Genomic DNA, 26,781 nt, shown 5'->3' with positions numbered 1-26,781 from the left:
ACTTTTCTCTATGTTAATGTCAAAATATTGCATCCACTTTACATTGCAATATTCTCTAGTCTTACATTTATTGCATTAATAGTATTTCTGTGCTATCACCAGGGGCGGACATACCATTGGTGCAACCTGTGCAGCTGCGCAGGGGCCCAGGAGGTGAGGGGGCCCATTACCACCTGCAAAGCTTGTGCAATTTTTCATTTTTATGAGCTCTTGGGTGGCTAAGGCCCCATATATTATTCTTGCACAGGAGCTCTTTCCTATCTGTGTCTGCCAGTTGCCACTATTATTGTGGTTTGATACTACTAAACTCTTCAGCTTATGGAAAGGTTTACTTTATATTATTCCTACCTTTTCTACCTTGTGTCTCTAACAACCAGAATAAAAATCATAAAGAAAAGACTTTAGAAGAAATATCCTATTATTGGAGTATTGTGCTGCAGAGCACCAGTGAGTCATTTCTTGGTAGCAAACTCAAGATTCTTCAGCTGGAAGCACATAATCTTGGACCTGGCACCGTTATGTCGGTTTGAAGTACACCAGTGTGCCTTTCCTGGAGAGCATGCTTCAGATTCATCAAGATGTTGCCTGTCCTATGGGGCTTAGCATTGTTTCGAAGATGTTTAAGCCTGGAATAAGTACATTGCTAAATTTGCCTCTATGATTTGTTACCGATAGGCATCAAACTAATGTGACTAAAAAGGTTCTCTAGGGTTTGTACATAGATATAATTTACTTTAAAAATATGTCACTAGTGCACTTCTGACCATTCTCCAGATGTATTGTCATACTATACATATTCATAAATACATGCATACTATATATTTTATACTGTGGTTAAAGAGATTGTGCCAAGCTACCAAGTTATTACCTATCAACCAGTCTATGGCTCTCAGGATCGGCGGGGGTCCCAGTATTCAGATGGTGCCTAACGAATAGTAAGTTATCACCTTTCCTTTGGACAGGTGACAAGTTGCCGAATTGGAACAACCTCTTTCAAATAAACTGATGATTTCAGATTTATAACAAAACTACTATGAAAACACACCCTGTTACATCAGAATGATAATAATTCTTTTTTCACCAGCAGATCTAATTAATCTATCCATGCAATACATTGTTAACTCTATTGGCGCATTCATTGCTAACAACCATTTGCTAGTTTCCTCTCTTCATTTGCAAAGCATCAGTAATTACAGACATCTACTAATATCTGAAGCTTAAGTTCCATGGAACTTCACAAATCAGCTGCACAACTGAGACAGTAAGTCATACACTTCAAGAGTTGGCGCTAAGACTTTTGATCTTCTGTCTCTTTCTTATTTGACAAGGGTAACTTGTAAGATTGAAATCTGATTAAAGGAATTACAGCTACACTGCATCTCCTTCTGAAAATGCCTTTTGTAGACTTTTGTCTTTGCAAAGCATCCAGTACATCTACTGACAACCTCCTATCTTTATTCCTTCTCTTTCCACGTAGCTCGTCTGCACTATATCTATCCATTTCACTCTTGCTGATTTTTGGATATCTATGTATGCCTGGTGGTAGAAGCCTGGCTTTTCTGCAATAGGATGAGCTAAGTTGCATTTCTAGAACTGCAGCTATTTTTTGTAAGTCCTGTCGCCAGCAGGTATCCTGTGTCTTGTCCGGATCTGTCTTGCTTATTATGCTTTCCTCATTAGCAGATGATGGTTTTTCCTTGGCAATATCATTACGGTCAGATTTGGATGTAGCTTGTAATGTTGATCGGTAATTTGCATCTCTTGTTATCTTGCTTTTGACCACATTATAGAATTTTGCTCTTTTCTCCCAAATAAGAGCTGGAATGCTTTTGTAAGGTAGTTTATACTGTATCCTATCCACTTTTGCTTTAAAATGTTGCGGTGACTTCTTCTGTGCTGGATGACCAACTGAATTGTCCTTGGTTACCAAAGTATCTTCTCTGTCCAAACCATACTTCTTTAAAATTTCATTTAGCATTGTCAAAATTTTGATATTTCCAGTTAAGACTGCATAACTCAGTGCTGTGTGTTTCCATTTATCAGTATGAGTTAAGTCACAGTCTAAAGCATTGAGGAACAACTTGACAAGACTTTCTCTTTTGTACAGGACTGCATACATCAGAGCATTTCGGCCGACCTTGTCACATAAACTTAACCTTGCGCCATGTGTCAGTAGAAGCCTTGCTGAACCAAATGCCCAGGTCTCTCCATCGTGTAGACAACAGTTTATCAGGGCAGTTTTGCCTTCCTTGTCTTGTAGATTAACATCAGACCCTGATACCACAAGAGTCCTTAGAAGGTTAAAATCTCCTTTGTATAATGCCTCGTTTATATCCAAAACTGGAAGCATTTTCATTAAAAAATCCACAAAATGTATATGTTGTTTGTGCTTTAGTTATTTTCAGCTGGTGAGTGGTGAACTGCTACCAACAACCTGCTATATCACTAGGAGAACAGGAAAACCTCTGATGTCATTGATAACGCAGGGAGTGGTTTTGGTGACAGGACATAATTGATTTGAAATAATCTGTTAATTATGTTTGGCAAAGTTAATAGTAGGTTGGCTTGACCTTTGTTAAAGACTATTATTCAAATCAATGATTAACAGATTAAGACAACACTAATTCCATGTAATATGTTGGTATACTAGAAAATACTGGAAAATACAGAACAGTGTAAACAATGGTATGAAGCATTCAACAAAGTATTGTAGTATACTATGAAAGGACAAATATGTATGCGAGATTCATCAATAGGAAATCACACCCTACTGAAAATGTGTAAGTCTTCAAAAATGTTGATTAATACATTCCTCGAGGTGTGATGTATAAGCCCCACTTATATTACTGTGCATACCTTTTCCTCAAATACACATAGACAAAATTATAAACTTGGACAAAGTTGTGGGCCAACATTGATATTGATTAAAAAATTGTCTAGAACTGAGGTTTTCCCAAATCTGATGCTGAACCTTTTAAAGGACTCTGTGTGAATGACGTAGAAGGAGTCATCCACACAAAGCAGAGAAAGAGGACAGTGATCTCAAGAAGAAAGGAGGTGCCAGATCAAGACCATCGATGCCCATCGGACCGGACTGACCCACGGGTGAGTATAATAAAAGCTCTTTTTTATGTTATACAGATTCCCTTTAAAGGGAACCTGTCAGGTGTAATATGCACCCAGAACCATGAGCAGTTCTGGCTGCATATTGCTAATCCCTGCCTAACCGTCCCTGTATACAGTATTACTTACAGCAAGATGGGCTGCAGTATGTACATCGCCCAGGCCAAAAATTAGTACTCTACCAGGATACAGCTAAACCCCCACTAAAGTGGAAGCATTACAGGTGCAGGAGGAGCAAATCACCAACACACCTCCATGGAATGGAGGGGGGAGATTGCTAGATGATAAAACTGCACACTAGTGGCTTGCATAGAGCGCTGTTCACACATGCAGATAACACAGTCACAAACCCGCAGCCTATTAGGTGATGCCCATACTATTAGATCAGGCAGGCTGCCAAGCCGTACCCCACTGTGTATCATGCACGGACAGACACTCTACAATGCAAGGCCCAACAGTACAGTAGTATAGATAAAGCGATCTTTAGAAAAAATATTTCTAAAAATCATTTATCGTATGTTAATGAGTGAGGGGACTAGTCCCATTGGTGTTAGTTCCCCTGGCTAGTTAGCCTCTTAGCATGTTAGGACGTCCGTGTGGGCGTGCTAACATGCTAATGAATGTGCAGCGTCATAGGATGATCTCACTTACCTCTCCTCTGCCATCGCCGCCGGATGCTGGATTTCGGCTCAGTGCGCATGACCCTGGAGTTTGGGTCATACGCACTATGAAGCCGGGTGTACGCGTCCAGACTTCAAACTGGAGTAGTGCTCATGACCAAAAGTCCTGGATCATGCGCACTGAGCCGAAATCCAGCGTCGGGTGGCGATGGTGATGGAGAGGTGTGTGAAATCATCCTCTGATACTGCATATTCATTAGCATGTTAGCACGCCCACAGGGGTGTACTAACATGCTAATGGCTCTGACTAGCAAAGATTAGTCCCGTACTCATTAGCATATGATAAAAAAATGTTTGGAAATACTTTTTCTAAAGATCTCTTTATCCATGCCAGTGTAGACAGTTAGGAAGGGATTAGCAATATGTACCCAGAACTGCTCGTGGTTCTGGGTGCATATTTGACTTGACAGGTTCCTTTTAACTTAAATGAGTTGTCCCATGAACAAAGTGCATACCGTAGATCTTAGAATTAATTAGCTCTCCAACTGAATGTGTTAAAAAAAATGTTCCTGCCTTAAGATAGTCTTATAAATGTGTCTCTGTATAATGGTTGTGTCCATCCATGCAGGAACATAGTCGGATATGCCACAAGCTTCTGGGCAGGGAAGGAAGCAAAAAGAATTTGAGAACTGCTGTTTTTTTTTTAAAATATACAGTGTCTCAATTTTTATAATGTTTTTGTCACATTTTTGTCACCTATAGAAAGCAATGAGAATGTGAAAAAAGCTGCAAAAACAGCGTAATTTGTTGCTGCATTTTTGGTGAACAAAGCAAACTATATTAAACATGTGCTGTAGACAAAACACACGTAAACCGCACCTAAAAATGCTGTAAAAAATATTTAACAAATATAGTTAATTATTTCAATATAACGAATACACAGATAAAGCAGAAATATTCCTCGTCTTGTGTCACCAGACAGTAGTGACAGGAGGTAACCCTGTCAGAGATTACAAGCAGGGATTTAGTGACTGAGCTCAAAGCTCCGGTGCTGGTCAGTACTGTGCGTAGCTGAGAAACCTGATCCTGCACCGATCGGCACGGAACTCTGGGATCACAGGGAGAAAACTACTGCTCCTAATCTCTGACACCACTCCCTGGTATTATTACTGCTACAGGAAATAAAACATAATATCTGGCCGGGACTCACATGCTCTTGCAAGAGCAGAGTCAGTGAGCCAGACTGGCGGGGAGCTCCGGGCAGACGCCGATCCTCATAGGCTGAAGTAGGAGCAGGAAGCTGTCCTGGCCGGGAGGAGAAGTGCAGACATGGATGTGTGCACGTACAGACACTGCAGAAATAGTCAAATAAAAAAAATCTTTGTAAAACAAAAATGCAGTCCAAGAGATCCACACCCCTTTAACCTGGGGTCGAGACCCTGAATCAAAATGCCTGGCGATGGAAGAATACAATATATTTTTCTATGTGCTTTTTTACTGTGAGAATACAATATATAATTTTCTATATACTTTTTCTATAACCAAGTTTTCTTTTCTGTATGAGTAACAAGAGCCTGTAAGCATGTCTACACCAAGGTCAGCAGCTGATATCGTGATACACAGGAACAGAATGAAAATATTGATAACAATGGCCGGCTGCATCTGCGCAACTCTAAATTTATGACTGAGTTACGTGACAAAGACTCTGCAAGTTATGGAGTTGGAACACAGGAGGGGCTGGAGGGGAAGTCCCAAAAAATGGATAAACATCACAGGCTTTCTGCATATGCTTTTAATATAACCAATGGTATACTTAGGAATTTTACTAAAAGATTAACCCATTATGGTTTAACAAAAAGGATTGTAATAATAAAACACGTCACATATGTGCACCTTACTGAGAAAGGAATTTATACCAGCTATATTGTGTCGTCTGAATTTCTCCGCCAGCTCTCAGTGACGTTCAATCTGTGATTACAACAGACATTAACTGTTAAGAAGAAGATTTCCCGAAGACTATGGAATTTCTCCTTAACAGCGATGCTTTTGCCCACCCGCATATGTTCAAGTAAGCAAAGAGTCACATTACGTTTCCAGAGTCCTGGCTATTTCCTCATGGTGCAAAAATAATCACTCTGCAAGCCAGATTTGGCCAACGGGCCAGAGTATGACATGTATGGTTTAGATCGGGGATTTTCGGCGTAGTGTCGGAGTTCCTCCTTAAGATTACTGTACCTTTCTCCAGAGCACCTATTTGGTGATGAGGGGCGTTAATCTATAATCTATGCGTAATTATTGGAACTGTATATCTATTAAACTTTCATCATATTAGGATTATTGTACTGCTATCCCGCAGCCATTTATTTGGGACCTATCGATGCGCAGGCCCTGGGAGGCAGCAGCAGGAACAGGAGACACAGAAGTCACCACTGAGTAGCTGGAAGGGTGAGTGTGACGGGGAAGGAGGGGGGGAAGGCCGATGTAGTGACGCCAGTAATGGCATTATAGTACATCCCGTACATCTCTCGTTTTCCAGGAATCTCTTAAGGAAAAGAGGAGCATTAATATTCTCCTTAGGCTGCCATGATCTTTCCTCAGGACCAAGAAGAGGGTTTTACCTCATACTCGTTTTACGGCAAGGGTGGATTTTACCCTGAAAATGTCTTCAGCATTGACTTGTGGAGGCAAGGCACCAGGATTCTTGAAGTAGCGGCTCAGGATGACATGTTTGAGGAGAGACACATGAAATGGTTTGGGGATATGGAAGGAGGCCGGAAGCTTCAGCTTGTAGGACACGGCATTGATCTGCTGGAGCACCTTAAAGGTAGCAATAAAACATGGTCCCAGCTTGTAAGACGGTATCTTGAGACGGACGTATTTAGAAGAGAGCCATACCTTGTCTCTGGGCCGAATGAGTGAGGATCCAGGCATCTCTTATCCACATGCAAGGCCACATCCAGGTTTTTATGGGCCTCAGGAGAAAGAGTTTCAGTGGTCCAAATGCACACATAGACAGGCACTTACACAGATTCATACACATACAGACATAGGTACATATACATATTTGAAGATAAATTCACAAAAATACATATAAATAACATAACTATATACACAGTCATATACACTGACATAGACCTTGTGTAAATGCTGCATTTTTTGCCTAGTTTTTGCCACGTATTTTGGTGCAGTTTGTTACCAAAAGCTGCATGTCTCTCCTCCCAGCAAAGTCTATGAGAATTCAGAAATAGTGTGCTCATGTTGCTTCTTTTTCCTTGCAGTTTTGGGTGCAGAAAAAAGAAGCAGCATGTCATTTCTTTGTGTATTTTTGTTCTGCCTTTTTTTAGCTCTTCCAGCCATTGAATACACAAAAAAACGCATGGCACAAAGACAGATGCGCCAAAAACCGCATGAAAAATGCATCAAAACGCACCAAAAAATGCATGCATTTTTTTTGGGTGCATTTTCGGCCACAAGGAGTACTTTTAAAGTGCAGAAATTATCTCCAGCATGCGTACATACCCATACATAGACACACATCATACATGCACACAGACACATTAGAGATATTTTTCATATGGAGCAGCCAGCAACAGCCTCACTCACCTCCCCCGCTTGTCTCCGATCCAGCTCCTCCTGCAGCGCGTGATGGCTGTCACTATCAGACATCGCTGTGCTCAGTGGGGGGCATAAACATTACTGGGGTCAGTGGGGGGCATACACATTACTGGGGTCAGTGGGGGCATACACATTACTGTAGGATGCTGGGGGCCTGGGAGGCATACACATTCTGGTGGACGCTGAGGGGCATACATATTACTGGAAGATGCATGGGGCCTAGGGGCAAACACATTACTGGAGCATGCTGGGGGAAATACAAATTCTGGGGAAAGCTGGGGGCCTGGGGGGCATACACATTCTGCAGGATGCTGGGGGCTTGGGGGGCACACACATTCTAGCGGATGCTGGGTGCCTGTGGGGCATACTTACTGGCCTTGAGGATGCTGGGGGACTGTGGGGCATACTAACTGGTCTTCGGGATGTTCGGGGCCTGCGGGGCATACACATGTGTCGCCCAGGGAATGGGGTACTCGGTCCCAGGTGGTGTATAACTGGGGAATGTCCCTTTGGTGGCCGTTGCCCAGTCCCGTACCCTGGGTGTTTTTTTAATGGGGAGCATTTACAGGGGAGATTAAAGTCATTGGTGTGACGCTACCTGCGGGTCGCGGTTAATATGGGAAAGCCGCCGCTGCTGAGTTGGTTACCCCTAGGGCTGGCGGTAATGGCAGCTATGGTGGTAGGCCCTCTGCAGGTGGGGCTGAGCCCGGGGAGGTGTAAGATGGAGACTTTCGCCGTTAATGAGGGAGGCCACACCATAGGTTGTAGTTAACAGTCTCTATTCACTCTTGACTCTCAGACGTCCGGTTCAGGTCCCTGTTGTTCCAGTGCCAGTTGATGACTCGGTTGCTCTGTCCCAGACACCCTCAGTGTGGTTGGGTCCCCATAGCTTGAAGCAATTTGGGGCCCGACTGTCCCTTTTTGTGGCAGTCTCCTTGTCCATATGTGTGTACCCTGTAGGGCTGGTCTGTGTCCTGAACCTTGAACCTTGCTGGTGCCCCCGGATCTGTGGGTCAGTGAGGTCCGTGAAGGTCCCCTCACTGTGCAGGTATTAGCCAAGGCATGTAAAACTGACGCCTGACCTAGGGCCCTGTGCCCCGTTTGTGCTCTGTTCCCAGCGGTACTCGGGTGTACCTGCCTTGGTGACCACTCTCCTGTGCCCCCGGGTCACCATTACATGACCCAGCTCTAGGCACGTCTTTTCACTTTCACTCACTACTACTGACTGTCTTCTGTCCCCTCCCACCAGGCTGTCTTGTCCCCTGGTCTGGCTCCGCCCTCTAGGTGGCCATCCCCTTGTGTCCGACTAGCCAATTACCCCTGATGTGGAGTGGGAACTGGGATTTTGGTGTGTATAGGTGTTGCTGGCACTGGTGTTCCAGATCCATGGGGTTAGGCCCTGCATCCTGGTGGGGAGGCAATACCTAGTAGTGCCCTGAGTGGCTCAGGGGCACTACACACATACTGGCCCTGGGAATGCTAAGGGCCTATGGGGTATACATACTGGTCCTGGGAATGCTGTTAGCCTGTGGGAATACATAGTAGCCCTGGGAATGTTGGGGGCCTGTGGGACATGCATACTGGCCCTGGGAACATTGGGGGCCTGTGGGACATACATTCATACTGTCCTTGGTGGTCCATGGGGCATATATACTGGCCCTAGGAATGCTGGGAGCCTGTGGGGCATACATATTGGCCCTGGTGATGCTGGGTGCCTGTGGGGCATACATACTGGCCCTGGGGACTTTGGGGGCCTGTGGGGCATACATACTGGCACTGAGGATGCTGGATGCCTGTGGGGCATACATACTGGTCCTGGTTATGCTGTAGGCCTGTGGGCCATACATACTGGCCGTGGGAATGCTGGGGGCCTGTGGGGCATACATACTGGCCCTGTGGATGCTGGGTGCCTGGGGGCATACATACTAGCCCTGGGAACTCTGGGCGCCTGTGGAAAATATATACTGGCCCTAAGAACCCTAGAGGCCTATGGGGCATGCATACTAGCTCTGAGGACCTGTGGGGCATACATACTGTCTTCTGGGGCCTGTGGGGCATACATACTGGCCCTGGGGATGCTGGGTGCCTGGGGGCATACATACTAGCCCTGGGAACTCTGGGCGCCTGTGGAAAATATATACTGGCCCTAAAAACCCTGGAGGCCTATGGGGCATGCATACTAGCTCTGAGGACCTGTGGGGCATAAATACTGGCCCTGGGAATGCTGGGGGCCTGTAGGGCATACATACTGGCCTGAGGATGCTGAGGGCATATGCAGGCAAGCGGCAGAACTGGATGACAGTGGGGGAACATGCAGGCAGCACTGGGGGACGTTGGTGACCGACAGACACTCCTTTTGATCTGTGGGACAGGAGCGCATTGTGTGCTAGCTCCGCCCACTGATGAACCCCGGCATGTAATGCACATGGACGCATCGTTCAGTAGTCCTCGGCCGGTTTAAAGGGAAGCCAGCAAAGTGCGACTGCCAGCCAGAGCACTGTCCCTGGAAATCTGCCCGGGGGTTGCAGGAAAGCTAGTGATGACCTGCTCCTGCCTGCCGTGAGTGGCCCCCCAGCTGTCCAGGTCCCCAACACTTTCCCAGATGCACCGGGTGCTTACGCCGGCCCTGTCCACATGCTTCTTCATTCGGATGGAGGACTCCTTCAGGGAGGACTTGTTCTTCACCCAGAACTCGAAGAAACTCTTCAAGAGAGCATTGGTTGCAGGATTGCCAGAGGAGATAGCGAGAGAGAATGGGATTTTTGGCTGCTGTCAATACACTACAGGATGGCAAATTAGCAGAGGACTCACGTGATTATTGTAGGAGAACTCCTTCCATGGAAGAAGCTTGACCTGATCGGTGTGGTATTCGTTGACAAAGTACTCCAATAAATTCATCAGGATCTGGTTTACTTGTTCCACTTTGCTTTTGGACTGCGGATAGTAGGCTGACAGGCGACCCTTCAAAACCAAGATGTGAGTTGGACGCCTCTGTTAGACACAATGTGGGGAGGTAGGCCATGCAGGAGAAAAAAATATTGGTTGAAGTGCTCAGCGAGCACTGGAGCAGAAGGCAAACTGGTCAGTGGAGTGAACATCTTAGAGAAACTGTTCACTACTACCCAGATAACAGAGCAACAAGAGGACTTGGGCAGGTCAGTGATAAAGTCCATCGATATGTGTGGACAAGGAGCAGGCAGCATCGGCAAGGGAAATAGTCACCCAGCATTAAACTTCTTTAATGTCTCGTTGTGTGCACGAGGGACACGCAGAGACAAATTCCACGACGTCTTGACATAGCGTTGGCCACCAGTAGTACTGAGAGATTAGCAGAGTATTATTCTTCTGTCCAGTGTGACCAGCCAACTTAGAGGAGTGACCCCACTGCAACACGTGCCTTTTATCCGCCTCTGCAATCTAAACAATTTTCCTGGTGGTAACCGCGACATGCTTGCCAGAGCTACTGCTCAATAATGTGTTGAGGCTCCTCCTCCTGGTCGGCTGACAGAACAAACCTGGAAAGTGCATCCTCCTTGATGTTCTTTTTAGCTGGACGGAAATGAAGAACAAATGCAAAGCAGGCAGAGAACAGTGACCACTGGGCTTGGTGTGGATTCAGCCTCTGAGCCAACTGTGGGTAGGCCATGTTTTTATAGTCGGTGTAGATGACAACTGGATGCACCGCCCCCTCTAGTAGATATTGCACTCCTCCACTCCTCCAGAGCCATCTCAGTCACTAATCGAGTAGTTGCACTCAGGCGCAGAGAAGGACCTGCAAAAAAAACTACAGATTACCATCTTACTGGAAGCAGACTTCTGTGTGAAACCACAACAACAATGGAGGACAAAGCATCCACTTCTAGGATGAACTGTCTGTTAATCTCCGATCTATACAGTGACAGAGCTGAAGCAAAGACCAGCTTGAGGGCTATAAACACATACGCTGCTTCATGAGTACACATTTTAGGATTTGCCTCCTTGTGGGTTAGGGCTGAGATGGGAAGAATCCGGGACAGAAATTGCGGAATGATCTTGAGGTAATAATTGGTGAAACCAAGGAACCGCTGAATCGGCTTTATTCCATTGGGATGAGGTCACTTGAGGACCGCTGACACCTTCTCCATATCCATCTTTAAACTGGTGACAGAGATTATTTAGCCCAGGAAAGACAGAGAAGACCGTTCAAAGCGTCATTTCTCAAATTCGGATCATAAATGATTTTTCCTTAGTCTCTGTAGAACCTGGCAAACATTCCTCCTGTGTGTAAACAGATTGGGAGAGAATACAAGAATTTCGTCCAGGTACACGACCGTGCATGAGTAGAGCAAGTCTCCGAAGATATCGTTGACAAATTCCTGGGAAACTGCCAGAGCATTACTGATCCGAAATGGCATTACCTGATAATCATAGTGGATGTCACGGATACTAAAAGCAGTTTTCCATTCCTCACCAAACTGAATGCAGAAAAGATTGTATGCACCTCGGAGGTTGAGTTCAGAGAAGATCCTGGAACCCCGGAAACGGTTGAACAATTCCTGCATAAGCGGCAGTGGATACTTATTCTTGACCATTATTTGGCTAAGTCCTTTATAATCGATACAGGGGCGCAGAGAACCATCCTTATTTTTTACAAAGAAGAACACAGCTCTGGCTGGAGAGGAGCACTTCTGGATGAATCCTCTTGCCAGATTCGCCTTTATGTATTCTGACATGGCTTGGGTCTCCATCTATGACAGAGGGTAGATACGGCCACATGGAAGGGTGGAACCAGGAAGTAGATCAATAAAGCAGTCATACGGTCTATGTGGTGGCAGTGTCTCAGCCTCTTTCTTGTTAAAGGCATCTGCCTAGACCCAGTAGAAAAAGAGGGGAGCCAGTACAATCTGAAAATGGCATGCATCATATAAAAAGTGCAAATTCACAGATTTATTCCAACTGTACTTTAATATAAATGAGATTTTTAGCAAATAATTGATCAATTCTTTGAGCCACTCCTGCCATGCGGCCTCCTAGATAAAGTTAAAAGCAGAACCATAATGGAGCACACATACCTGTAACCTGTATATATAACCGCTTCTATGTTGCAAAAAAGGCAATTGTGGATAGAGGCCAGCCCAGGTCCCAGCATGTGGAGCAAGCTCTACACATACCAGGACTATATCAGTACTGACCCTCCTAGTGCCAGACAGCAACCATTGATAAAGGCGGACCAGATCCAAGTATGGTGCCTAATTAGCAATGCCTGTGGAAAGGGTGAGGCAACTGAATGTGAACAGCTACCAACAGGAGGAATATATTGCAAAACAAGATCAGGCGTGCATAGCATGGTGGTGACCAGCCACCAGACATTTGTAGCATAACTACAACCAAACAGAGAAAGAGGGGAGCCAGCACGATCTGAAAATGGCATGCATCATATAAAAAGTGCAAATTCACAGATTTATTCCAACTGTACTGTAATATAAATGAGATTTTTAGCAAATTGCCTCACCCCTTTCCACAGGCAATGCTAATTAAGCACCATACTTGGATCTGGTCTGCCTTTATCAATGGTTGCTGTCTGGCACTGGGAGGGTCAGTTCTGATATAGTCCTGGTAGGTGTAGAGCTTGCTTCACATACTGGGACCTGGGCTGGCCTCTATCCATAATTGCCTCTTTTGCAACATGGAAGCGGCTATATACAGGTTACAGGTATGTGTGCTCCATTATGGTTCTGCTTTTAACTGTATCTAGGAGGCCGCATGGCACATGATAATACATAATATAGGTTAGGACCCCCCTATTGAGATTTGCCGTGATGTTGGCAGGGGTGGCTCAAAGAATTGATCAATTATTTGCTAAAAATCTCATTTTTTTATTATAGTACAGTTGGAATAAATCTGTGAATTTGCACTTTTTATATGATGCATGCCAATTTCAGATCGTGCTGGCTCCTTTTTTTCTAGGCCCAGTAGGCAGAAGAGAACCCAAGATGAAAATAATATGGACGTATAATAATAATGGCCTTATACTAAAGCTTCAGAAGCAAGGACTAGGGGAAATTATATGCAACTGGGTAAGGAATTGGCTAAAAGATAGGAAACAAAGAGTAGTCATAAATGGTACATTCTCTAAATGGGCTATAGTCAGCAGTGGGGTGCCGCAGTGATCTGTACTAGGACCGATTCTTTTTAATCTCTTTATTAATGACCTTGTGGATGGGACTGATAGTAAAGTGTCAGTCTTTGATGACACCAAACTATGTAGGATATTAAAAACAGACCTTTATAGTTCAATATTACAAAAAGATCTGGATAAGATGTCATAATGGGCAGATACTTGGCAAATGAGATTTAATGTTGATAAATGTAAAGTAATGCACCTAGGACGGAGTAATCCTATAACTGCGTATACATTAAATGGAAGTAAACTCGGGACTACAGAACAGAAGGACTTGGGTATTCTTATTACAAATAAGCTGAGCAACAGTACTCAATGTCAAGCAGCAGCTGCAAAAGCAAACAAGATTTTAGGGTATATAAAAAGAGAGATTAGATCCCGTGATCCCAACGTATTGTTACCACTCTATAAATCACTTGTAAGGCCACATCTGGAATATGGGATCCAGTTTTGAGCTCCACATTTTAAAAAGGACATTCAGAAGTTAGAGTCAGTTCAAAGGCGGCTAACTAGACTACTATAAGGAATGGAAGGCCTCCGATATGATGACAGGTTGAAAAAGTTAGATATGTTTAGCTTAGAAAAAAGATGTCTCAAGTTTGAATGAGTGGGGGGGTGGTTTGAAGGGATCAAGGTAGGGAGGTAGTCATTGCACTCAGCCTTATTTGCTGATGATATAATCCTGTTCATGAGCAAACCTAAAATGCAATTGCGTAGAGTCATAGAACAAATTGAGGAGTTTGGGAGGTTAGCGGGGTTTATACTTAAAAACAAATGTAAAATTCTCTTCTTGGACGGAAAGAGAGAGGAGGGGGAGAGGGGTGCATTATGTGACATTCCAATAGCTAGAAATACTATTAAATACTTGGGAGTACAGGTTGGGAGGGATACAAATACCATATATTCATTAAATTATTCCCCATTGATCGAGAAAATTGAACGTGAACTGCAAGGTTGGGCAAATTTGTCGTTGACTCTTCTGGGAAGAAATTATCTAATAAAAATGATGAGCTTTTCCAAGCTTCTCTATCCAATGCAGACAATCCCATTGCTTCTTAAACACTCGAATGTGAACAGATTGCCAAAAGCGTTCTCACGTTTTTTATGGAAGGAATATAGGCCAAGGATTAGTGCCAAAAAGTTAATGTTGTCAATGGAAAATGGAGGGATTAGACTACCTAACATCAGGGGGTACAATTTGGCCTGTATCTCAAGACATGTAATCGATTGGATTAGACGAACAAGTAGATATTCTGACTGGGATATAGAGGCTGAATTTTGTAAACCTTGGGACCTGAGTTCAATCCTACATACCTCCATTCCAATTTTGCCACCCAATATTAAACACTCACTGATTTGTAGAGACACAGTGATGAGTTGGAAGGCGGTTAGGAAAAAGTTTGGGTTAGCCTGGACCATCTCCAAATTTCTTAATATATGGGCTTGTCCTGACTTTCCACAGGGAAGAGAAAACGATCTCTTTAAATAGTGGAGGGAAAAAGGGATTAGAACTCTAAAAAACCTGATGCATGATACAGAACGGAGATGGATGACATGTGAGGAGTTAAGAACAAAGTATGACTTGCGCCAATTCCAGACTCTCCAGTTTGAACAGGTGAAACATGGGATAATGAAGAAACTATACAACATAAATAACGAATATGAGGCAAATCAGATGGATGCAATCATATATAGGGACATCCATGCCACAAATATATCAAGTCCTTATGGAAATATGAAAGAAGTGTTAGTCCCTAACATATCAGGAAGAATGTTGGAAGGGTGGGCAAGTCAGTGGGAGATCAAGAGGGGGAGAAGAAGATTTTGAATGGTTGGATGGTGATGAGGAAGAAGATTGTGAATGAGAACTTAAGAGATACCCAATTCAGGATCATACATAGAGCTATCTATGGATTTAATATATTGAATGCAAGACATCCTGATAAGATGATGAGTTGTCCAAATTGTGGTACGGAAAAAAACAGATCTATATCATGGGATATGGCAGTGCGAGAGGATTGAAAGATTTTGGAAAGAAGTCCAGGGGGTAGTGAGGAAAATCTGGAATAGAAATGTGGAGTTGGATTCAATGGTTTGGTTATTTCACTATCAGCATCGGGAGGAGGGAGAGAAAGGGGGAGACAAGTTACCGAATCTTTTCCATGATATAGCAATGATAAGTAAAAGGGCTATTCTTCAGAAGTGGCTGGTGAAGGAAATACCAACAAAAGAAGAACTGGTTAATCAATTGAAATTAACGCTCATGTTGGAGAAGGTGATGGTGGAGAGATGTAAAGAAAGGGTGACAGCAACATTTTTTAGTAAATTGATAAAATTCATAAGCGTTATATGTTCTAGAGAAGAAATAATACAAATAATGTCCACATTTATGTCTATGGAATGGTACATGAAGGAAGATCTGTCAGGGTCCCTGTGCGAGCTGAAAGTATAGCTGGCTAGAGTCTGGGTCGTGTCGCATGGAGAGGGGAGGGGGGGATGGGAGGGATAGTGTTTATAAGTAATGTTTGTAACAAGTTACGAAGGAAGGCTGAAGGGGGGTAGCGGAGACTGAATAATGGAAATATATACTGACGAAGAAGGGGAAGGAGCAAATTTGATGACAGTGACAGATATTTGTTTGATAAATTGTAGAGATTATGTTATTTGCTATTTTGATTTGTTGACCCTTATTTTCTTCATTCTGTACCCTATTTTACCATTGCAAGAAAATAAATACAAATTTGGTTTAAAAAAAAAAAAAAAAAAGACGTCTCAGAGGAGATATCATTTATATGTATAAATACATGTGTAGTCAATATAAAGGACTGGCACATGACTTATTTATTCCAAAGACAATACTAAGGACCAGAAGGCATCCACTGCGAGTGGAAGAAAAGCGATTCCGGCAGCTAAATAGGAAAGGGTTCTTTACAGTTAGAGCAGTCAGACTGTGGAATGCCCTACCACAAGAGGTAGTAATGGCAGATACTATAACAGCTTTTAAAAAAGGGCCTGATGATTTCCTCAGTACACAAAACATTGTTGGTTATAAATGACTTAAGGGTGCTTTACACGCTGCGACATCGCTAGCGATCTCTTTAGCGATGTGACACGCCAGATCGCATCTGCGATCTGACGAGATCGCACATAGGTTGTTTTTATAGCGCCGGTCACATGTGCGATCTCGGCAGATCGCATCTGCGATCTGGCGTGTCACATCACTAACGAGATCGCTAGCGATGTCGCAGCGTGTAAAGCACCCTTAAGTGACCAAATGTAGAACTGGTGGAGGAAGGTTGAACTAGATGGACCTAGGTCTTTTTTCAATCTAAGTAACTATGTATCTATGTAATATGTAACTATGTATACCCTGCTGTAAATAAATAAAAACACAGTGCATATAAATAAACATAGAGTACTTAGTAAACACTATTTTTGATCAAAAAAGTGTTAAGTCATGCCACCGCGACAGGAGATTACCTAACGCTCTCTATTATTAAAACCTTACCATGTGTCAAAACAGACCTCAATCTGAATAAGGGCAGAGAACGACCGGGTCCCAACAGGACACACAGCCATGGAAGGTGTGACGCCCTGGGCAAGCCAGGGGTCACAGGTCATAACACCACCACACCCTACACCCCAGTTAGGAACACCAAGGCTAACCTAAAATCCTTGTTGACTTCCTCCAGGGGCTGATGTCCACACCAGGGAGTGGGCCAGGCGGTCGGCTCCGCCCACCGAGGAGTTCACAGCCCTGGAGGCGGGAAAACCAGGCAGTACAGTTTAGGAGGAGGAAGTAGAAGGAAGTGGTAAAGGAGGACAGTAAGAGTAGAGACAGTGCAAAGGAACAGTTAAGAAAGCCTGAAGCTGGTCCGGGTGTGTGCCCCGGACTGAGACAGCAAGGTCAGCAGACGGCGGTGACTGTCTGCAGGGGTGACTGCTTGGAGGTTGCTGGAAGGACCGCGGACGGGTGGTGGCCCGGCGGTACCGGAGCGGTATACGAAGAGCAGTCAGCACCAGTGGCAGGGGCCTTTCGGATCCCGGCAAGGCTAGGAGTCGCCGTGAATTTGCCAAATCCGTTAGTGAAGGGGACCTCTGGCTCTCCCAACAAGCAAGTCCCGATTGAAGGCAACAGTCCAACCGTTACAGAGAGACACCGCCACCGCCAGGGCACCAGTTTCTCAGGGCCAGCGCCTGCGGGCAAAGTAGGGCTCCTCCGGCACATATCCAAGCCGGGGAGCGGGTTACCGGTGGGAACCCATCGCAACCATCATCATCTTAGGTGCAGGAAAAGGGACCGTCACCGTCAACTACTGGGGAAAAGCAAGTGCAGCCGTCCGTGGGAACCATCTTTCCAGCCGTGTGTTTTACCGAGAACTGTGTCATCGTCTCAGGCTGAGTGAGTACCACAGTGCCGCAAGGCACAGCGCTGCCCCCGCGTCCCTGCACCCCACCAAGCCCTGCATCACCCACCTCATCACTGGGTCCCGGGACAACTACCCCCTACCCACGGAGGGGAAGACTAACATCTAGCTGCTCCATACCATCACTCCCGGGATTCCCATACAGAGCAGCGGTGGTGTCAACAAATCACCACAACCGTGGGTGGCGTCACGGACAATAAACTATCCCAAAACACCTAATCCCCTTTTCACTCACGGGCGAGGAGCGCCGCTCGAGTCCCCGGGATCCGGCCCATCGCTCGAGCCACCGAGCAGCAGCAGCAGGCCGCAGCAGCCGCAGCGGCAGCCAGACCCGAGCAGTGGGAGAGCGTGGCGTTCCCTCCTCCGCCCGCGACAAAGGCACTATAGATGAAATGTCCAGCTCACTGAAAAGGGGGCCACACCCTATTCGTTCTGAGTACAAGAGACTACACAAAAATCACATTGCAGTGGGATGGCTTTACGCTTTTTTGATCAAAAATAGTGTTTGCTAAGTACCCTATGTTTATTTAAATGCACTGTGCTTTTATTTAGTTACAGAAGGGTATACGTCCATATTATTTTCATCTTGAGTTCTCTTTTTCTTGTGGCCAGTGTGAACATGCGCTTATAAGTTGCATGTACACCAACTCATGCTCTGGTTCATTTTTTTGTGGGGTTTTTTTTTCCAATAGGCAAAAAGTAGATCTGGAAGATTTGAGGGCATCACAGGTGATCAGGCAGGGCTAACTGTAACGAGACGTTTTTTGTGACAGGACTGGCCCCATCTGAGCATATCTCCGAATCTCCAGTACAAGAAAGGCTTGTGCATCTCAAGCCATGGCAGACCCAGCAGGCATAACAGCAGGTGCAACAGTCCTGGAAGCACGTTAAAAGTAATCTTCTCTGTGTGCAGCATTCCCACCCGAAGTTTAACTTGCTTGGTGATAAAGAGGATAGCCTCGGACAGAGGCCTTCAATCCACAGACGACACTGCTATGGGAGCTTGAAGTCGTTGATTGGGAGTTCATTAGTGATCCAAAATGGCCTGTTGAATAAAGTTCCCTGTAAAACTGGAATCCAGATAGGCCGACTCTGTGAATCAGGTGCTGCCACAAGATATGAACACGGATATGAATAAGGAGAGAAATAACTTGCTCTCACCTAGGGTAGCCTCTGTTACGGACCCTAGGCTTGGAAGGTTCCCTGCTTTTTAGGACACCTTAACAAAGCAAAGATGGGATATTGCTGCGCGACCATGGAAAAATCCAGATAAGACGATAAGATGGTGATTTTTATTGTCAATAAAAATCACCATCTCATCACCTCATCTGGTTTTTTCTACGGTCGCACAGCGATATCCTGTCTTTGCTTCTTTAAGGAATACTTCTAACGCCAGGGATGCTACAGCAGCCGTCATTGCCTTCTCAATAGTTGTGGCTTTCAAAACTACCCCAGGTAAGCCTGTTTTTGTCTCTCCACGTTATCCACTATCCTAAGATAAGACCCTATTTGCGCTACTGTTTTCTTTCCAATTTATTGCTTTCTAGGACAGAAACAGATCAGGTAAGTAGGACTTCTACAGTAGAAGCACCCCTCTCTCTTGGCGGGGTTTTGCCAGAGGCAACTAATTCACCTCCATGGGCACAGAGAAAGAATCAGGGATCACGTGTTGTGACATGATGGGTCTCTAGAATGTAGGAGCCAGGTGCAACAACCTACTCTCTGGGTTCGCCTCTCTGAACCATTCTTGGAACTAGAGATCGATGCAGATAGCCAGAGATACCAGGTCATTCAGGGTAGAAGGCAAATCACGACCGGCCAGTTCTTCCTTGATCCTACCGGACAGGCCTTCCCAAAATGCAACCACCACCGTCTCATTATTCCAGCCCAGTTTGGACGACAGGGTGCAGATACGAAGGGCATACTGGCTTACGGTGAAACTCCCTTGGCGGAGTCTACGGACCAAAGATGCTGCTGAGGAGGCTCGACCTGGCATGTCGAATACCTTGTGGGACGCCTCTAGAAAGGTTTGCACGTTGAAGACGATAGGATCACTTCTCTACCATAATGGATTGATCCAAGCAAGATTCTTGCCATTCAGGTGCGACATCATAAAAGCTACTTTGGCCTGGTTTGAGATGAACTGATAGGACAAAAGTTCAAAATACAATGAGCACTAATTTAGAAATCCTCTGATTTGTGTGGGATCATCGTCAAATCGCGGAGGAGTAGACAAATGAGGACCAAAGCTTGGAGCTGAATTAACAGCCAGAATAGGGACTACAGCCAGAATGGGTGGGTGGAGACACTTATCACAAAGCGTACAGATGGGTGTCCACCGACCACAAGCGCCAGCAGCATAAATGGCCTAAGCAAACTGTAATGCTAGCAGGTGTGAGTGGGAGTGGACCCACTTGGCAACAGTACCAGTTCACCTAAAGAGGCATGACTTAGTTGCACACCATGTTTTCACCAGAGTCTATAATTGTGAGGATGGAATGGGCTGCCGGGAGCAAACAGCTGCTACTCAGGGAGATGCAATACTACTACAGCTGACCCCAGGGGTTGGGGTAGGGATACGGACAGTCTGTGATAGTCAGGTGCAGCGGGGACGGCTGTTGTAGACTGGATGGCAGGGTCCAGCAGAAATGAAGGTTTCGGCTGATACAGCAGGCACTGCAGGTACAACTGGAACAGTGGGCATAGCTGGTTCAGATAGGTGCAGCAGTGGGTAGAAGAGGTACTAGTGAACAGACAAGTGTTAGCGATACAGCAGAAGCAGCAGCACACAGGTAAAGGACCCGAAAATCAAGCCATGCATCACTAAGATAGACCACATTGCCCAGGCAACCCCCATAGACGAAGGATGCCTTAAATACATAGCCATAGGCTGAGAAGCACTTCCAGGTTAGAGCACATGGGCCCCTTAAGAATAGGAGTGCACACATGCACTCCTCAAGTGCGCTCCCAGGAGACCTGTGTGGCATGCACAGGCCCTGAAAGGCGGTAGCAGGAACTGGAGGTACAGAAGCCACCACTGAGCGGCCAGGAGGGTGTGTTGGCGTCCCCCCTGGGGGCGGGGCTCAGGACACTGTGAGGATGACGGTACTGACGTTACAGTAAATTCATTAAAATTACTTTGGTCTGTCTGACATTATTAAGACCTGATAATAGTAAATGTGAATGACCTATAATAAATGAGTTATGTATGTGGATAGCACATAAAACTCTCTGTGAGTACCGCTCATAATACTGCTAATAGGGGAAATCGGAGTGTATATGTGAAGGAGACAGACAGCTCTGTTCTGTACAGCTGTCTACCTGCATTACCACTACTTCTGTGACTAAAGTGGGCTTTACACGCTACAATATATCTAACGATGTGTCGCCGGGGTCATGTCATAAGTGACGCACATCCGGCATCGTTAGTGATATCGTAGTATGTGACACCTGTGACGACATGGACTCTCATGGGTTAAAGTTTCTTAACATTCAGCCAGACGTATTGTTCTTTTGTGTATTACCTCATGTTTGCTTAGCTATTGTTTCTCCAGACCGTTCCAGTAATCATTGTAATGTAGTTGTGTATTGCTAATGTAATTACCTTAGTAGCCATTGTCTAGTCTGTGACTTGCAGACTCCATGTAGATAACCTCAGTCTTCCTATCCACAATATTTAAATGAACATTATCCATGCAGCTTGAAATTCATCCAATGGGAGAAGCAATCTTGTCCAACCAATCTGATGAGGCCGCAGTGTACCCAAAGGGAAGGCTGTGGCTATAAAAGGGAATTTCTTTAAGTCACCAGGTTGTTGTTGATGGATGTGCATGATCCAGTCTAAGCTCTTAGGAGCTGGCTAGAGGATCAGGATACCTTTGGCTTCAATTTAGGGACTTTGGTTCCGATTGGAGACCATATCCACAGTCTAGGGATTTCGACTCCGGCTGCCAGGATTATATCATCATACCAGAGACTACTTAAGGAGGAAACCCAGGTTGGGACAAATCGGTCACCTGGTACAGACTTTGCCTACCTCAGCCAGCTTCCTAAATCTGGCGTTATTCCAGTCACGGTGGGTGCCCGCCGAAAGCGGGGTGCTGCTGGATTGGAGTAATTAGCCCTGGAACATCTGAGGCATGGACATTCTAAATCCCCGGTGAGCCAGCGGAAGGGTGAGACTCTGTTGCCTGTTACATTTGTGTGTTTTGCTGGTTATGTGTCGTTATTATTTTGGGGATCCAATAAAGTCGCTGCTGTGTGACGTCGCTGTGACGCCGAACGTCCCTCCCCCTTCAAGAAGTGGATGTTCGACGCCCACAGCGAGGTCATTAGGAAGATAAGTGCGTGTGACGGGGTTTACTCGTTTGTGCGACACGGGAACAAATTGACCGTGCCGCACATACGATGGGGGCGTGTGCGATTGCATACGAGATCGCATATGAAGTTGTAACGTGTAAAGCAGCCTTTATTGACTGCTGGCTTGTACTGCACATGACCCAGTCAGGCCACGTTCTATATAGCTGCCTTTCTACACAATACAAGAGAGCCGTCACACTAAGTCTGTGTGCACACGTTGCGTTTTTTACCGCGGAAACGCTGCGTTTAGAACCGCAGCGTTTCGGTGGCAAATTGCATGTGTTCAGCTTTCCCAGCAAAGTGTATAAGAAAGCCGAAAAATCAGTGCACATGCTGCGTTTCTAAACGCAGCGTTTTGGATGCCAAAAATCGGTGCGGAAAGAAAAGCAGCATGTTAATAAGCATCTTAAAGCACTTATTATCAGTTGTCAGCAATGCAGACAGGCAGACAGCTGTATATAACAACACTGCTCAGAAAGCAATTCATACTGTTCATGTGAGGGAGAAACAGCTTTATTCTATGCTGTCTACCTGCAGTATCACCGAGAATTGATGATGAGTATATCTTATGTGTCAATGAGTAAAGACTGGCTTGTACAGTGTAGCCAGACAGCTATATAGAACAATCCTGTGTAATTGGCATGTGTAGTGCAGGTCAACAGTCACTCACAGTCACAGGAGAATCGCTCACTGTGAGTTCCAGGCAATAACATAGGCAGACACGTGCATAAAACAACGCTGTCTGCCTCTCTCATATAGATGTTACAATTTCCTCTCGCAGCAATATTAGAAGCGCTATTAACAGTTGGTTATGTGCGCTCCTCAGTTTACGTACACACAACCCATTTCCTCAGAAAAACACCTGTGCATGCTCAATTAGGGGAGAAGAAGCCTTCTACTATATAACCTATAACAGTGATTCCCAACATTTCTTACCTTGAAGGCCACATTCAACTTTAAAAGAGGATCAAAAGCGACATGCAGTACCTGTCTCTCACACAGCAGTGACACCCAGAGCCCCCGTTGTAGATATAAAGATAGCAAACGCTTTGTCACAGAAATCACACTGAGGCAGTATAGATACATTTCGGGGTTCCGACCTTACCATCATTCAGTATTCCAGCATTAAGCACTCCTACCACACTATTGCATCCAGATTCAAGCACCTTTCCCACCTGGCAGCATCATCCTATGTCCAGTTTAGCACTTATGTAATTTATCTCTGCAACCCCAAGGCCAGTATATGAGCATACAGATCTACTCTTCTATGTGGGGCTTCTCACGAAAGCCATAATCTGGAGACCTGCTATTTATAACTGCTTTCTAAACCTAGTGCTAATGCACTTAATTGGTAGACAGCCGTGAGCCATCCATCATAGTCCTGTGAGCCCGTGAGCCACAAGTTGGGGATCCCTGGCCTATAACTGTAGCATCCTATAATAAGAAAATAATGCAATTTGGAAAATTAATTGCATTTTTAAAATGTTATTACTTTTCAAAAATCTTATATACAGAATTCCTTTACTATCACAGTAAATCCCCATGAAGGTCTCATTCACAGGTTAGTTTTTCTCTAACAAGGCACTGACACATAATATTCTGTGAGGCTATTCACATACTCTACTCACAAAAATGTAAGGATATTTGGCTTTCAGGTGAACTTATGCAACCTCTAAACTTTTGAATGCAAATGTCCAACTGTTTAATCTTCCAGTACTTTTTGCACAACTTTCTGTTCTCTAACAAGGAGCTTAATGGCAAAATGCACAACAGGTGTTTGATCCATAAATCGCCTAATAAATTTCAGGGTTCAATTAGAATTGGTATTTGAACAGTCCTCCTCATCATGTTGTTCACATTTTGACATCATGACCAAGACAACACCTAACAATTGATCAACAGTACCTCTACATTGCGAGGCTTCAAGCAGGATGTTCCCAGATGGAAATGGCTACTGAGCTTAGAGTGTCACAGAGTGTCATGAGCAAGTTGCAACAGAGATACAAAGAGATTGGCAGAGTAAAAGAAAGGCATAGAGGTGGACTTCATTTGGCCAGGCCACATGCCATACTAATGACCATATTATTGTAAACAATGCCCTTTGGAACCAGATGATGAATGCCACACAACTCCAGGTACATTTAAGGGAGGTGAGAGGCACCTAAGTGTCATGTTAGACCATTCTAAACCATTTACATCAGCATAGTCTGCATGCCAGATGACCTGCAAGGGTACCTGACCATACCAATAGGCACAGGTGTTGCCTAGCTGGACAAAGGACCAGTGGGCCTTAGTGCTGTTAATTGATGAAAGTCAATTCATGCCGAGCAGAAATGATGGCCATCAACATTGTTGGAGAAGTGAAGGCGAGCACTATGCATCAGTCACTGTTGTCAAAAGACGAGCCTTTGGTGGTGGTGGTGTTACAGTTTTGGCATGTGTGTCTAGTCAATACAGAACTGCCCTACAATTTGTCAATGGTATAGTGAAAAGCCCCTACTACATGAATAACATCATTAATCCAGTCATTGTGCTGCTGCATGAACAAAACAGGCCTAATTTCATCCTCATGGACAACAATGTTCCAGCTTATCAAGGTTGCATCATTAAGGAACGGCTACTGGAGACTGGGGTACCTCAAATGGAGGGAGAGGCATGCACTTTCTCTAGATCTGAATCCCATAGAAAACCTGTGGGATCAGCTGAGTCGCCATGTAGAAGCTCATAACTCTGTACCCCAGAATATCAATGACTAGAGGGCCACCCATCAAGAAGAGTGGGATGCCATGCCTCAGCAGTCAATAACTCCACTTGTGAACAGCATGTAACATTGTTGTCAAGCTGTAATTGATGCTCAAGGCCCCATGAGAAGTTATTGAGACATCTGACATTTTTGGTGGTATACCTCTGTTGTTGGCTTTTGTTTGTATAAATAGTTTGAGATGAAGAAATCACCATTGGTGCTTCTACTTAAATGTCCTTCTTTCATGATAAAAAATCATTGTAGCATGAACTTTTTACATTTTACATAAATTTCACCCAAAAAACAAATATCCCTAACTTTTTGTGAGTAATGTAAAAGGGATATTTTTTGTTAATTGATTTTCCATAAAAAGGAATGTAGGAGTCTTTTTTTTGGTACAACTTATGGAATAAATTCATTCATTTAAATGAATCCGTGAGTCAGTAAGAAAAATGCACAGCATAGTAATGCTTTCCTAGTTGTATCTATGTGTTGTCCAATTTTTAATGACTGATTTCTACGAGAAAAACTAATGACATGATTTCTAAAGCATCATTCCAGCATTTTTTTTTATTTCACTGCTAAAGTGGTGCTTTGACTCAAGTCTTCTGTCCCTACTCTTATACTCACCCTCCGACATCTTCATCTATTATCTGCGTCACTTCAGTTGGTTTCCGGTGGTTTTTTGACCTGCCGGCAGCGCCAGTGTTTCATGGAGAGGTCACAAAGCAATGCAGGTCTATGAGAGGATTGTTATAGCTCTGAAAGACTTGCATTGAGAGCTTCAGGTGTGACTTCAGACAGTCAGAAGTTGCGGTTATAAGATGGCGCTGAGAGTCAGGAGCAACGCCGAAAAATGGTGTAGATGCTGGAAGGTGAGTATAAGACTAAAAGAAGAAGACTTAAGGCCCCGTTACATGCAACGACGTATCTAACGATATATCGCTGGGGTCACGGAATTCCGTGACGCACATCCGGCATCGTTAGCAACGTCGTTGCGTGTGACACCAATGAGCGAGTGTTAACAATGGAAAATACTCACCTTATCGTCCTTCGTTGACATATCGTTCCTTTTCAAAAAAATCGTTGATTGTGAAGGACGCAGGTTGTTCGTCGTTCCCGAGGCAGCACACATCGCTACATGTGACACCTTGGGACCGACAAACAACAGCTTAGTGACGCCGCTGTGACACCGAACGAACAGCCCCCTTAGAAAGGAGGCGGTACGCTGGTCACAGCGACATCACTAGGCAGGTAAGTCCGTGTGACGGCTGCTAACGATATTGTGCACCACGGGCAACGATTTGCTTGTGACGCACAAACGACGGGGGCGAGTACGCTCGCAAGTGATATCATTGTGTGTAACGGGGCCTTGAGATTTAAAGCACCACTCCAGCGGTAAAAAAAACACTGCTTTAAAACTGACATACTGTTCAAAAAATAATGAAAATCTAAGCCAGCCAAGTTTATTTTTCATGGATTCGAAGAATCCCTGATATGTGAATATGGCCCAAGAGCAATACTTCTGTTCTGCATTGCTGGTTTTTCATATCTTGTCTCACTGTATTTTGCTTGGCGACAAGACTCATCTAACCCCCACGTCTTCCAAAGAAATATAATAGTGCAAGAAACCAGCAGTATACAGTGAAACCTCTCCAAGAGACATACCTCTTCCAGACGTACACTCCATCTAGATTAGATTTTCTGCTACCATGTACTGTTCAATCATCTACA

This window comes from Anomaloglossus baeobatrachus, chromosome 1, assembly GCF_048569485.1.
Source record: "Anomaloglossus baeobatrachus isolate aAnoBae1 chromosome 1, aAnoBae1.hap1, whole genome shotgun sequence".
Classification (NCBI taxonomy): domain Eukaryota; kingdom Metazoa; phylum Chordata; class Amphibia; order Anura; family Aromobatidae; genus Anomaloglossus; species Anomaloglossus baeobatrachus.
The sequence above is the reverse complement of the archived record's forward strand: the minus strand, read 5'-3'. Positions refer to the sequence as shown.